The following is a 15,231-nucleotide window of genomic DNA, read 5'->3' on the forward strand; positions in this document are numbered from 1 at the left end:
AAAATGCTTGGGATCAGATATTGTTTTTGAGGTTTTTTAAATTTTGGAATACCTTTATTTGTATATATGTAAATATACCTTGGAGGCAGAACACGAGTCTAAACACAAAATTCATTTATGTTCCATGTACATAGCCTAAAGATAATGCTATATATAATATTTTTAATAATTTTGTAAATCTATATCTATATCTATATATATAATAAAAGTCAAAACTTGTATGCGGCGGATGTGTGGCGGTGTATGTGCCGGCTTTCTGATTGGCCAGCCTGAAAGTTCCACGATTCTGATTGGCTGCTGCTGTGGTGCTATTTGCATATGGTCCCTGATTGGCCTGCTTCAACAGGAGCCCCTGGTGGAGAAAAGGGTTCATGACAGGAATGGGGACATGACAGAAGGAAATTTGCATTTGGTCTCTGATTGGCCAGCCTCAATTCCAAGATTCTGAATGGCTGCCGCAGTGGTGCTATTTGCATATGCTCCCTGATTGGCCTGCTTCAACAGGAGCCCCTGGTGGAGAAAAGGGTTCATGACAGAAACAGGGACATGACAGAAGGAAATTTGCATTTGGTCTCTGATTGGCCAACCTCAATTCCAAGGTTCCGAGATGACAAAGAGGAAAGGAAAAGGCCAGGGGAGGCTGGGACAGAAAATTACCAATACAGAGCCCACAAGACCCACTCGACATCCTACTGCAGTTTGGAGGAGGATGAACCATGGATGATGGGACTTACAGTCCCATCACTCACATTCTGAGACTGCTGTTAACCTCATCCAATGACTGATCAGGACCAAACTTGGCACATAGACCTCTCATGACCCACTTTACGTCCTGGTGTTTTGGCCAGGGATGGACCATGGATTATGGGACTTGCAGTATCTTTGCTCAATTCCTGCAACCCTCATCCAATTACCGATAAAGACCAAACTTGGCACACTGAGTCTCCATGATGCACTCTACATCCTGGTGCGGTTTGGGGGAGGATGCACCATGGACGATGGGACTTGCAATACCTGCACTCCCTTCCTGAGACCATTACAACAGTGATGGATCAGGATCACAATTCGCACAGAGAGCCCGCATGACCCACTCTACATCCTGGTGTGGTTTGGAAAAATTTGGAAATGGATGATGGGACTTGCAGTCACTTCCTGAGACCACCAAGACCCTCACCAATGACCGATCAAGACCAAATTTGGCACACAGAGTTCCCATGATGCATTCTACATCCTGGTGCACTTTCAAGGAGGACAGACCATGGATGATGGGACTTCAAGAACCTCCACTCCCTTCCCAAGACTGCTGCAACCCTCATTTAATGTCCGATCAAGACCAAACTTGGCACACAGAGCCCCCATGACCCACTCTACATCTTGATGCTGTTTGGAGGAAGTTTGACCATGGATTATGGGACTTGCAGTACCTTTACTCATTTACTGAAACCACTGCGACCCTAATCCAATGACTGATAAAGACCAAACTTAGCACACAGAGCCCCCATGGATGATGGGACTTCAAGTACCTTCACTCACTTCCTGAAAACAATGCCACCGTCATCCAATGACCAATAAAGACCAAACTTGGCATACAGCAGCGCCATTACCCACTTTCTCTAATAACCCCGGGCAGCGCCGGGTCCCCAAGCTAGTATATAATAAAGAAGAGTGTTTGTATGGGAAGGACAGAGGAATTGTGGAGGGCGGAAGGGGTATGTGGCAGCGTTCTGATTGGCTGCCACTGTGGTGCTATTTGCATATGGTCTCTGATTGGCCAGCTTCAATAGGAGCCCCTGGTGGAGAAGAGGGTTCATGGCAGAAACGGTGCATGACAGAAGGAAATTTGCATATGGTCTCTGATTGGCCAGCCTCAAATCCAACATTCCGAGATGAAAAAGAGAGGAAAGGAAAGGCCAAAGGGGGCTGGGTCAGAACACTCCCAATAAAGACCGAAATAGGCACACAGAGCCCCCATCACCCACAGGACATCCTACTGCAGTTTGGAGGAGGATGAACCATGGATGATGGGACTTGCAGTACCACCACTCACATTCTGAGACCGCTGTTAACCTTATCCAATGACTGATCAGGACCAAACTTCGCACAGAGACCTCTCATGACCCCCTTTACGTCCTGGTGTGGTTTGGCCGGGGATGGACCATGGATTATGGGACTTGCAGTACCATTGCTCAATTCTTCAGACCACTGCAACCCTCATCCAATTACCAATAAATACCAAACTTGGCACACTGAGTCTCCATGACGCATTCTACATCCAAGTGCAGTTTGAAGGAGGATGCACCATGGACGATGGGACTTCCAATACCTGCACTCCCTTCCTAAGACCATTACAATTGCCAACGATGATGGATCAGGACCACAATTTACATAGAGAGCCTGCATGACCCACTCTACATCCTGGTGCGGTTTGGAAGAATTTGACAGTGGATGATGGGACTTGCAGTCACTTCACTCACTTCCTGAGACCACTGAGACCCTCGCCAATGACTCATCAAGACTAAATTGGCACATGGAGCTTCAATGACCCACTCTACATCCTGGAGCAGTTTGGGGGACGACAGACCATGGATGATGGGACTTCAAGCACCTCCACTACCCAAGACTGCTGCAAAACTCATCTAATGGCCAATCAAGACCAATGTTGGCACACAGAGCCCCCATGACCCACTCTACATCCTGCTGCAGTTTTGGAGAAGGGTGGACCATGGATGATGGAACTTCCAGTACCTTCACTCACATCCTGAGACCTCTGCAAACCTCATCCAATGACGGATCAAGACCAAACTTGGCACATAGACCTCTCATGACCCACTTTACGTCCTGGTGTTGTTTGGAAAAATTTGGAGATGGATGATGGGACTTGCAGTACCTTTGCTCACTTCCTGAGACCACTGAGACCCTCGCCAATGACTACTCAAGACTAAACTTGCCACATCGAGCTCCAATGACCCACTCTACATCTTGCTGCAGTTTGGAGGACAGACCATGGATGATGGGACTTCAAGTACCTCCACTCCCTTCCAAAAATTGCTGCAACCCTCTTCTAATGACCAATCAAGACCACACATGGCACACAGAGCCCCCATGATCCACTCTACATTCTGCTGCAGTTTGAAAGGGGATGGACTTTGGATGATGGGACTTGCAGTACCTTCACTCATTTACTGACACCACTGCCACCCTCATCTAATAACTGATAAAGACCAAACTTGGCACACAGAGCCCCCATGACCCACTCTATATCCTGCTGCTGTTTGTAGGAGGATGGGCCATGGATGATGGGACTTCAAGTACCTTCACTCACTTCCTGAAAATAATGCAGCCGTAATCCAAAGACCAATAAAGACCAAACTTGGCATACAGAACCGCCATTACCCACTTTCTCTAATAACCCGGGCAACGCCGGGTCCCCAAGCTAGTTAACTATAAAAAGCAAAGCTGTCAGACATTCTTGTGGGCAATTTTGGATTTTGGGGTATTTAAAATTCCAGATAGGGGGATGCTCAACATGTACATAGGTTTATATCACATTTATGAAAGTTTAAAACATAATTTCATGTATAGCTATGTATAATTTCAGCACATATTTCTGAATGTATACTGGAGAATAAATTTGACAACGATTTTTTGTCTCGTAGAATTGACTAAGATTTTCTTTCACCTAGAATTACCTATATCTTCATGATACATGTGCTCTTTTTCTTCCATATATTTTCAGACTATCCTACTTTCACTCCAGCCAAATTAAAAATAATGAAAAAACCAAAAGGATCTGCCTATTAATCAGAATTACAGCTTGAGTGTATTCCCTAATACAAAAATGAGTAATACTAATAATAAGTTTTAATTTTTACTATTTGACAGTAGCCCTATACTAACAGAACATCTTTCAAATCAGAGTGCAACTTTAGGGATTTTCAAAATTCACAATATAATACAGTAATGTTTACTGGGGAGACTTTTACTAGTAAGAGCAAAGAAATGAAAATAATGAGATTAATTTGTACTATTTTCCTGAAAGATTGTTTACTAGCTTCTTCTATAGATTTTTGGGGCTCTGATTTGCTGTTTTAAATTGTTTATATTACCATAAACCATCCTGATCTCTTAAACTAATTATAACTACAGTAAATCTGCTCTGTTTATCTGTAACATCAGACACACTTGAAAACAATTCATTGGAGACAGATATGATCCCAAAATATAGATAGTGCAAACTTAGTTTTGCTGATTTTATTAATCCACACAGAAGGTACAACAAATGTGGCACCGTTATAAAGAGGAAAAAGGACACTTTATATGTACAGCAGCTGCTAAAAATCATTTCTGCTTCACAGATTAGGACAATGCCTAAGGAAACAACCTCAGTTACCTTGTAAATAAGAAAGGCACTCAGCATCCTGAAAAATGTTATGTAAGTTATAAGTCTATACTTAGTAACCCCATCTGCAACCCACTTTCATGATCATGAAAGCAAGTTCAACAATAAAAAGAAAGGGGAGGAAATTCTTATAATCTAGGTTTTTAAAATTTTCTATCTCAACTACTTGCTCAAAGGAACACAAACCAGCACATGTATAGCAGCGTCTCCTAACAAGCTACATCACAGATATATTGGACTGCAAACTCCCAATACTCTGCCAAGAATCATGCTGGTTGGAGATGATAGGAGTTATAGTACAACACATATGAAGGCTAGCAGAACAGTACATCATTTTTATTATTACTACTATATTTATTTATATCCTGCCTTTCTCCCCATGGGGATTAGCATGTCATTAAAAAAAATCAGAAAAGCATGCAGGAAAACAGCTATTTGTAAACATGTTAACTTACAACAAAAAATGAGGAAGTTAATAGAAGTGAAAATGTTTGAAGAAAATTAGGCCAGTGGTATTTCATCCATAGCTGTGGAAGGCCAATGAAGGGCAACCTAATTTATTATCTATAAAAACTGGGGCACTAAGGTACATCTCTTGAGGAAAAAATTGCTTTGCATTCAATTTCTGTTATTCCATCTAGAAGACATGTAGAACAATGTTAAGTAATTGCTAAAATGAAAGCTTTGTTTTCTCCTTAGCACCTTTAACCTTGATGTATTAACATCTAGGGCAGGACTGCCAAACACCAAGAGCAGTGATTGCCAAATTCTAGTCTTCCGAGTCTTTTGAACTTCAACCCCCAGAAGCCTCAGCAATTATAGCAAAGGTCCAAAACACTGAAAAATACTGATCTAGAAAGCCATACTATTTGTTGATGAGCTGACTGGAATGAACAAGAGAAAGTGATTAGCAAATGTATACCTGAAATGCATAAATTGCATTAAAAAGGGACAGGGCAGTTCCTCAAGTTCTCCTTTTGATGTTTACCATAACAAGGCAGAGTGAAAATGTTACGGACCAGAAAAGCACTAAAAAAATTGGAGGATGGGGAAACCGGCTTCACTGTTTTATTGTGATAATAATAACAATAAAATTTTATTTATATTCTGCTCTATCTCCCTGTAGGGACTCGGGGCAAAATCTTTCTGGGAAAAATATAAATTATGCAATGTTTTCTTTTAGAATATTGAAAACAAATTAATACAAGGTATTCAAATATGTATTCCCCCACCCCATCCCCACACAGTTTTAAATAAAATATTTACAGTACCTCACATTATCAAAACGTCTGGTCATGATTTCCTAGTCTACTTTTTTGGGAATTAGCATTTCATGTTCTTTTGGCACTATGGAGAGCTAGGAAAGACATTTTCTTACAAATGTTAATGGTTTCTGCTGTATTTATTTAATTACTAGATTGGGGACCCGGCGCTGCCCGGGTTATTTGAGAAAGGAATTGTGTATCAAGGTTGGTCTTTATCAGTTATTTATATGGCTCGCAATGGTCTCAGGAAGTTAGTGAAGGTACTGTGAGTCCCATCATCTATGGTCCATCCTCCTGCAAACTGCTCCAGGATGGAGAGTTGGTCATGGGAGCTCTGCGTGCCAAGTTTGGTCTTGATTGCTCATTAGATGAGTGGTGCAGAAGTCTTGGGAAGTGAGTGGAGTTACTTGAAGTCCCATCATCCATACTCTGTTCTCCCCCAAACCTCACCAGAATATTGAGTTGGCCATGGGGACTTTCTGTGCCAAGTTTGGTCTTTATTGGTATTTGGATGAGTGTCACTGTGGTTTCAGGAAGTGTGTGAAGGTACTGCAAGTCCCATCATCCATCGTCTGTCCTCCTCCAAACAGCATTGGGATGTAGAGTGGGTCATGAGGGCTCTGTGTGCCAAGTTTCGTCCTTTCGGTTATCAGATGAGGGTTGCAGCCATCTTGGGAAGGGAGTGGAGGTCCTTGAAGTCCCATCATCCACGGTCTGTCCTCCTTGAAAGTGCACCAGGATGTAGAGTGGGTCATGGGGGCCCTGTGTGCCAAGTTTCGTCTTGATCAGTCATTGGCGAGGGTCTCAGTGGTCTCAGGAAGTGAGTGAAGTGACTGCAAGTCCCATCATCCATTGTCAAATTCTTCTAAAATGCACCAGGATGTAGAGTGGGTCATGCGAACTCTTTGTGTAAATTGTGGTCCTGATCCATCATTGTTGGCAGTTGTAATGGTCTTAGGAAGGGAGTGCAGGTATTGCAAGTCCCATAATCCATGGTCCATCCCCGGCCAAACTACACCAAGATGTAAAGTGGGTCATGAGAGGTCTATATGCCAAGTTTGGTCCTGATCAGTCATTGGATGAGGTTAACAGCTGTTGTGGTTCCGCACCAACTTGATGGGAATGATGGGAATGGGAGTGAGGAGCGTGCAGATGGGATTGAGAATAGTGCAGATGTGGGCTCTCAGCTTTCTTCCCATGAATTTAGAGGCAGGCGATTTAGAGACAGGTCTGTGTCTTCAATGTCTTCACAAGATCGGAATGTGGGTGATAAGACAGTTCCTGGGAAGCAAGGTCAGACGGTCGGTGGGATGCAAGGCCGCGCAGGACAGGTGGTGCGAAGGAGTGCGCGGCTGGCAGAGAAGTGTTGACTTCATCTGTGGGAAAACTGCTCGTAAAGGCTTGATTGATGTTTGCTGTTTTGCTGTGAAACGTATAAGTAATTTTCCTGGACAGGGATCCTGTGTTAGTTCAACGTTGCAATATGGCTTGCAGTAACCCAGCTCGGGGCTAGAGATTTAGCAACGGCCTGCTTCGTGTAACCTTAAGCTGCTTCCTGGTTTGGGGCTTCTTGTTTTGCTTCATGTCTTCTGCTTAAACTTCCAAGGAATATATTGGACTTTTTACTTTGTAACCACTGAATCTTTTACTGCTTTTACTTTGATTGTTTCAATAAACCTTTTACTTCTCAAGATTGGCTGGTTTTGTCAGAGAAAGCAAGGTGAATCTATTCTGAGGCACAACAGTAGCGGTCTCAGAATGAGAGTGATGGTACTGCAAGTCCCATCATGCATGGTTCATCCTCCTCCAAACTGTAGTAGGATGTAGAGTGGGTCATGGGTGCTCTGTGTGCCAAGTATGGTCTGTATTGGTAATTTTCTGACTCAGCCCCTGGCCTTTTCCTTTCCTCTCTTTGTCATCTCGGAATCTTGGAATTGAGGCTGGCCAATCAGAGACCATATGCAAATTTCCTTCTCTCATGTCTCCGTTTCTGTCATGAACCCTTTTCTCCACCAGGGGCTCCTGTAAAGCTGGCCAATCAGAGACCATATGCAAATAGCACCACAGCGGCAGCCAATCAGAATCTTGGAACTTTCAGGCTGGCCAATCAGAATGCTGGCACATACACCGCCATACCGCCACACATTTGTCCACCGCATACAACCTTTGACTTTTATTATATGTATAGATAGATAGATAGATTTGCTTACTTCTCACAAACAGGCAAAACTAACAGGGCTTCTTATTGTTCAGTTGTCACTTATAGTACAGGATCTTAGTAGCTCCATTCGTTTAAAATAGGTAAAAAGTAAATTCAACTTGTAATTCTCTTCTGAATAAATTATATTTTGCGTATGTCCGACATAATACTTTTATGCTAAACCATGTCATAATGTGACTTTCAACCTGGAAAAAGTGCTAATACTGCATTTTTTAAAATTTCCCCCCAAATGTCTGTGTTGTTGGGGATTTGGGGGGGGGGGGGGGGGAGTGCCTACAAGTTTCCAAAACATAACATTTTCCTATTATAAATCTACTACTCAAAATCTCAAATCTTCCAACCATCCCTCAACTGTTTGGCAAGGAAGGCTAGGAGCAGGAAATCTAATTTCTGACTAAAATTTGAATGAAAAATTTGATGACCGATATGATAATAATACTTGCGAAGAAAAATGTGATATATTAACAGTTGGGAGAACTTGCATCAGCATGTTGTTTCCCAAAAAATGATCAGGTTGGAATTTGACCTTTTTGGCCTGTCACATTTTTAAAGGGACTGCATCACTTTGGACCTGTGGGAAAGGCTATATATACTCTTGCTTGACAGGTTAAAATGATGTTTCCATTCTTTCCCCTTCTCCTACCCTTTGGTGAGGCACAAGTAATATTTGGCAGAGATAGCTAAAGATCTTGCAAAACTACAACTCCCACAATTTCATAGTACTGATCCATGAAAGTTGATGTCCTGCCAAACTGTATTCATTCTACAGTGTAGATGCAACCTAAATGGATCTTCTCAACCTAGCTGGATTTGATCCCCATCATTTGTAGATTACAAACAAGGCCAGCCAAAGACATTTTAGCTAACTAAGGCTTGAGAAGATGGCAGCTTCACCACATTCATCTGTGTACTTCGTCTTACCTACTAACCTCAGGGCAGCAGGCTAGTTTGGGTAATTCTAGACAAACTGTCACACATGTAACTGGCTCCTCACAGCAACAGTTTGAAGCCTCTGTGCTCACCTCAAGGACCCAAACAAGAGCAGAGAGAAAAGTGTAGGGGGTGAGGAGTTAGGAGGGAGCCCTCCTCCTTTTCCCCCTCCATCTCTCCCTCCCCCAAGGAACCCTTAGGTGTGCGCCCCTCCAGAGGCTGTAACTTTCCAGTTCCTCTTTTTCTCCTCTCACTCTTCAATACAATTTTTCATCGGTGCAAGTTGTAAAAGGCACTACCATTTGTCCCCATATGTCCCGGAGAGGAACCAGAAGGGAATTCTGAAGCTTTCCAACAGACCGCACAACCTCTGAGGATGCCTAACATAGATGCAGGCGAAACGTCATGAGAGAATGCTTCTGCAACATGGCCATACCACACGAAAAACTCACAGCAACCCAATTCAAAACCCTTTATCAGTAAATGCACCCCCACCATTGCTGGAAAAGGAATCTGAGGGGAAATATTATAATATAATGGTATAGTATAATATAGTAATATCTAATACTCATACTGTATTATGCTAATAATATGATAGATAGATAGATAGATAGATAGATATATGGTAAGCTGCTTTGAGTCCCCTTCGGGGTGCCGTAAATAAATAAACAGTGTTTTCTGCAGAATAGTAATCCAAGTCTGTTTAATAGGCCTGGGTAACAACGGAAAAATTTGTTTCTAAAATCGATTTGTATTTGGGGGGTTTTTTTGTTTCGATATTTAAAATAATTACAAAATTTTCCTTTTAAAAAGTTCGATATTTACGAAATTTCGTAAATGGTAAAAAATTAACGAATCAATTTCCGGAACAATAACGAATCGATTCATTAATGGCGGACGCGACCGCGAAATACGCTAAAAAACCTCCAAAACCTTCTGAAGCTTCCCTCTCCCTCTGTTGTTGACTGTTGGTGTGATATTATAATTTTTTTTCACTAATTAAACCATAAAACTGGCCCAGACATGCGGAAATAATAACGAAACAACCTCAAAACAATAACGAAACGAATACAATATCGAAATACGAAGCATTTACAAAATGTTTTTGAAAATTCGTTTTTTTTAATAATTGCTCCAGAATGGTTCGTTATCGTTTTGTAATTGAAAAAATTAACGAATTATTAATGAATTACGAATTAACGAAACGAAACCGCCCAGCCCTACTGTTTAATAGTTATGAGGAAAAAAAGCCAAACTATTAAGATTGTATCAACATGCTACTGAATGCAATACAAGCTACACCAGCCAGAAAGCCAACTTCCCAGTGCAAAAGTTTCAACCTCCTAATATTTCAAGAGTCCAATGAATGTATCACATCTGAATCACTTTGAGTATTAAATGGCACTTATATTTACCCCCTGCTTACAGTCCTTCAGGTAAACATGAGATGATAACTGCATGCAAACTAGAGAAGGCTGTGTGTGGCATAGACTAATATAATGTTCAAAATTTGTTACAGGAAGCATTAATAAACTTCCCAGTGATCACATAGGAAAAGCTCCCCCTTCCAGTCATGAATGTGCAATATTTCTGGATATCAGAAATCACATCAGATTCGAACTATGCAACTGTTATCTTACTGGGTTGCTGTGAGTTTTCCTGGCTGTATGGTCATTTCCAGAAGCATTATCTCCTGACATATCATCCACATCTATGAGAGGCATCCTTAGAGCTTGTGAGATCTGCTGAGAACTGGGCAAGTGAGGTTTATATATCTATGGAATGTCCATTGTAGGAGAATGTCCTGGAGATTCTACACATATATAAACCTCACACCTAGTTTCCAACAGAAGAAACTCTGAGGATGCCTGCCATAGATGTGGGCAAGATGTCAGGAGAAAATGCTTCTGGAACATGGCCATACAACCCAGAAAACTCAACACCCAGTGATTCCGACCATAAAAGCCTTCAACAACAGTAGTCTTACTGTTTCTGATGTATAAGTAAACTTTGAAGAAATACTAGCATAAAGTATGGGGTAAAAGGGATCAGCCACTCATGATGTCTGTATAAGGGACACTACCTGATTATTCCCTGAAAAAGGAGAATAATTGATGGCAAACAGTATGCAAGCAATATCTCAACTTCAACTCATATATACCTTGCTCATATTAAAAGCTATTATTGCATCTTTGCTGGGAGTTTTTAAATAAATGGCAACATTTCAATCAAATCAGTACAGAAGGGGGGGGGGGCTTTATGATCTGCAGCCTGTGTCGAGGCCTTGTCAATGAGCAGACACGTTTTCACAAAAACAAAACTAAAGGAGAGATGTGGCTACAAATTGGCTGATGCTAAGCATCTGAAACTCACAAGGCTTTAAAAGGTGAACACTCACACAACTGCAAATGTGACAAAAACACAATGACGAGCAATGACCTCCTTCAGAACACAGTAGGACACTCTCTCCCTAATGCTGCATGCTCAATTGGGGCAAGGAAAAAAACTCAAATACAGTTGGTCCTCCATATCCACAGATCATGCACCAAGAATACAACAATCCACAGCTTCAAGATACCCCTTTCCCGCCCACCAAAAATATCCCCAAAACTTGATTTTGCCATTATATAGGGTGGGCCAACAGTCTTAAAGAGGTTTCAATATTTATTTATTTATTTATGACATTTATATGCTGCCCTTTTCACCCCAATGGGGACTCAAAGCAGCTTACAAGTAATATGTAAATACAATATATTGTATTATAACCATAGAACAATATTAGTATTATATATTACTATACTGTACTATAATAATAATAATAATAATAATAAACTTTATTTGGACCCGGCCACCATCTCCCCAATGGGGACTCAGAGCGGCTTACATGGGGCCAATTACAATAAAGAATACCAAAACACAACCCAAAACACAACAATAAACAACATCATGATTACATAAAACATATGAATACATAACAGTATAAGAATTACAATAGACACAGGCACAGAAACAATGGGCGGGCTGCATGTAATGGTTAAAAAACAAACTAAATAAAAACTCAGACAAGATAAAAGAGAGAAGCAGATAATATGCGGAGTAGTACCATTATACTCTAATATTGTTAATAATATTACATGTAATATGAAATATATAATCATAATATTGTATTATTATTATTGGTAGTAGTATATTGTATTATATTATATTATATTATCAATACTTATAACTCTGTGAGAAATTAAACCTGCAAATCAGGCCTGGGCAAACTGGGGCCTTCCAGGAGTTTTGGACTGCAACTCCCACCATTCCTAACAGCCTCAGGCCCTTTCCTTATGCGGCCGAGGGGGAAAAGAAAAGGGCCTGAGGCTGTTGGGAATGGTGGGAGTTGCAGTCCAAAACACCTGGAAGGCCCCAGTTTGCCCAGGCCTGTTGTAAAGGGTGCCCAAAAGGCCCTTCCTTCCCTAAGCCAGCCCGGCTCCACGTGCTCCTACCACCTCCCAAGCCCCGCCCCCTGACGCCACAAAGGGGGGCTCACGCGGCCCCCTCCCCCTCTTAATTAAACGGCCCTCTTCCCGCCTTGGCTTCCCTCGGATATCCTTCCTCGCCGCCAAAGCGAAAGCTGAAGAGGACGAGAAGGCAACGGCAGCCCTTTTCCCCCTGCCAGTGACCCCACTCTGCCTTTACCTGCCCTCTCCGCCCGCGGAGGATCTCTAACTGAGGGAGAACGGGCACCGCTCCTTCCTTCCCTCCCTCCTTCCTTCCAGGTGCCTCGTCGGCTCTCCCACTCGCCTCTTAGCCCCGCCCCCAATCGCCTCCGTCCATCAACCGGCCCGCTGTCCAATCCAAGGACGGCAAGCCGCGTTAAGCCCCGCCCTTTGTTTCCTTTAACCAATCCTGGGCGAGCATAGTCCCGCCCCTTATGCAAAACGACTGAGGGTCCTCTGCCCCCGCACCGAGTGGGCCCTTCTTGCCTCTGGGGAGACGTTATTTCAGTTGATCGTCGCCTCGGAAACGGCGCGGTTGGAGCGCCTGGTGACGTCACCGGGGGAAAACCAGGATTGGCATTCCTGAAGCAATCTCAGAGCGGTTTGGTACTGCTTCAACTGCCATGGCGACATTATACTACGAAGCCTCGGGATTTGTAGTTTATTAGGGCGTCAGAGCTTTCTAACAGGGAAAAATGAGTAATGTCAAAATGAAGTTCAACAGTGATAAATGCAAGATACTCCACTTAGGTAGAAAAAAACGAAATGCAAAGATACGGAATGGGGGGTGCCTGGCTGGAGAGCAGTACGTGTGAAAAAGATCTTGGGGTCCTCGTGGACAACAAGTTAAACATGAACCAACAATGTGATGCGGTGGCAAAAAAGTCAATGGGATTTTGGCCTGTATCAAGAGGAGCATAGTGTCTAGATCCTGGGAAGTCATGCTACCCCTCTGTTCTGCTCTGGTTAGACCTCACCCGGAATATTGTGTCCAATTCTGGGCACCACAATTGAAGAGAGATATTGACAAGCTGGAATGTGTCCAGAGGAGGGCGACTAAAATGATCAAGCGTCTGGCGAACAAGCCCTATGAGGAGCGGCTTAAAGAGCTGGGCATGTTTAGCCTGAAGAAGAGAAGGCTGAGAGGAGATATGATAGCCATGTATAAATATCTCAGATTAGGAATCTCCAATACCAAGTCCTAGAAGCACTTTAGTAGAACTAAGATTGCTGCACACTGCACTTACTTTATAATCCTACATATCTCCTGCCACATCAGCACTTTTAATCTTGTACCCATTACTCTGGCCCGGCCCAGTTTTATAGTGTCTGGATGTATTGTTTATGTTTGTTGTTATACTGCTTAACTGTTTTTAATTTGCTTTAGGTATTGTATTGTTGTATTGTGTTTTGAGGCCTTGGCGTATGTAAGCCGCATCGAGTCCTTCGGGAGATGCTAGCGGGGTACAAATAAAGTAATAATAATAATAATAATATGTGAGAGGAAGTCACAGGGAGGAGGGAGCAAGCTTGATTTCTGCTTCCCTGGAGACTAGGACGCGGAACAATGGCTTCAAACTATAAGAAAGGAGATTCCATCTGAACATGAGGAAGAACTTCCTGACTGAGAGCTGTTCAGCAGTGGAACTCTCTGCCATGGAGTGTGGTGGCGGCACCTTTGGAAGCTTTCAAACAGAGGCTGGATGGCCATGTGTCGGGGTGCTTTGAATGCAATTTTCCTGCTTCTTGGCAGGGGGGTGGACTGGATAGCCCATGAGGTCTCTTCCAACTCTTTGATTCTATGATTCTATAAGAGGCCTGAGGCTCTTGGGAATTGTGGGAGTTGGAGTCCAGAACACCTGGAAGGCCCAAGTTTGCCCATGCCTGATCTAGCCCTCTTCTGTGGAAATGAATCTTTTCCTCCAAGCAGTTTGTTTTTCACTTATCTTGCCAACCAGCTTTTGTTTAATCAAATGCCAGAGATTACATGAAAGACATGATCAGACTGGTTACTTGAATAGCTCGTTAGAGGAGTGAACAACTTTTAGTGTCTGAGCTTGCACAGTTTTGTAAGAACAGCCAGGGTTGGGCCCAGCTACGTACAATCCACGGCCAGTTTTGGAACTACATGTCCTCAGAGGCTTCTAAGGCAAGACCGGGCCCATCCATTGAAATTATTTAGGACTGGGTGTGTTTTGTGGAGTGAAGCCAGGAAGCAGGTTTTCTGCCTTCCTAACACATTGGGCCAGTTTAGATGAAAAGATAAACTCAAGATTTGGAGGACCTGGTTATTGGTTAAGGGCAACATGCTAGTGTACTCTGCCCAATAATATCTGCTTGCAGCACAAGTTAAAAATAAATACATGCATTTTTATTATCTTTTGTCTCCCGCATCATCCAAATATGAACCCCTTTTTCCTCTGGTTAGTTTTTTCGTCTCCTAAATAAGCATCCAAAAAAGCATGCAGTGTGTCTTTCAATTTGTATCTCTTATTTGTCGAGAGCCCCCCGGTGGTGCAGTGGGTTAAACCTCTGTGCCGGCAGGACTGAAAACCGACAGGCTGCAGGTTCGAATCTGGGGAGAGGCGGATGAGCTCCCTCTATCAGCTCCAGCTCCTCATGCGGGGACATGAGAGAAGCCTCCCACAAGGATGATAAAACATCAAATCATCCGGGCATCCCCATGGCAACGTCCTTGCAGACGGCCAATTCTCTCACACCAGAAGCAACTTGCAGTTTCTCAGGTCGCTCCTGACACGACAAAAAAAATAATTGTTGGGATTTAGAAGAGGAATCACGTGTATTGTAGTGCACCAGCACAATTCTACTGACTTCAAAGTGCAAAAGGAGAAAAAGATGACCATTTTGAATCCTTTTTCCAGCCCCCTGCCAACTTTCTTGCTCATTACTGACAGTGTGTTTTCTGTCAGA

At 42.8% G+C, this 15,231-nt stretch overlaps 1 protein-coding gene across 2 annotated transcripts in view; it reads right to left on the minus strand.

The window, feature by feature from the left end:
* Positions 1 to 12,622, minus strand: part of CLIP4 (CAP-Gly domain containing linker protein family member 4) — a 53,464-nt gene extending 40,842 nt beyond the window's left edge. For both annotated transcript variants that reach the window (XM_060754128.2, XM_060754127.2), the window contains exon 1: positions 12,500 to 12,622. The gene's annotated coding sequence lies outside the window, so the exon portion shown is untranslated. The remainder of the gene's footprint in view (positions 1 to 12,499) is intronic.
* Positions 12,623 to 15,231: the final 2,609 nt, after the last annotated feature.

This window comes from Anolis sagrei, chromosome 1 (genome assembly GCF_037176765.1).
Source record: "Anolis sagrei isolate rAnoSag1 chromosome 1, rAnoSag1.mat, whole genome shotgun sequence".
Classification (NCBI taxonomy): domain Eukaryota; kingdom Metazoa; phylum Chordata; class Lepidosauria; order Squamata; family Dactyloidae; genus Anolis; species Anolis sagrei.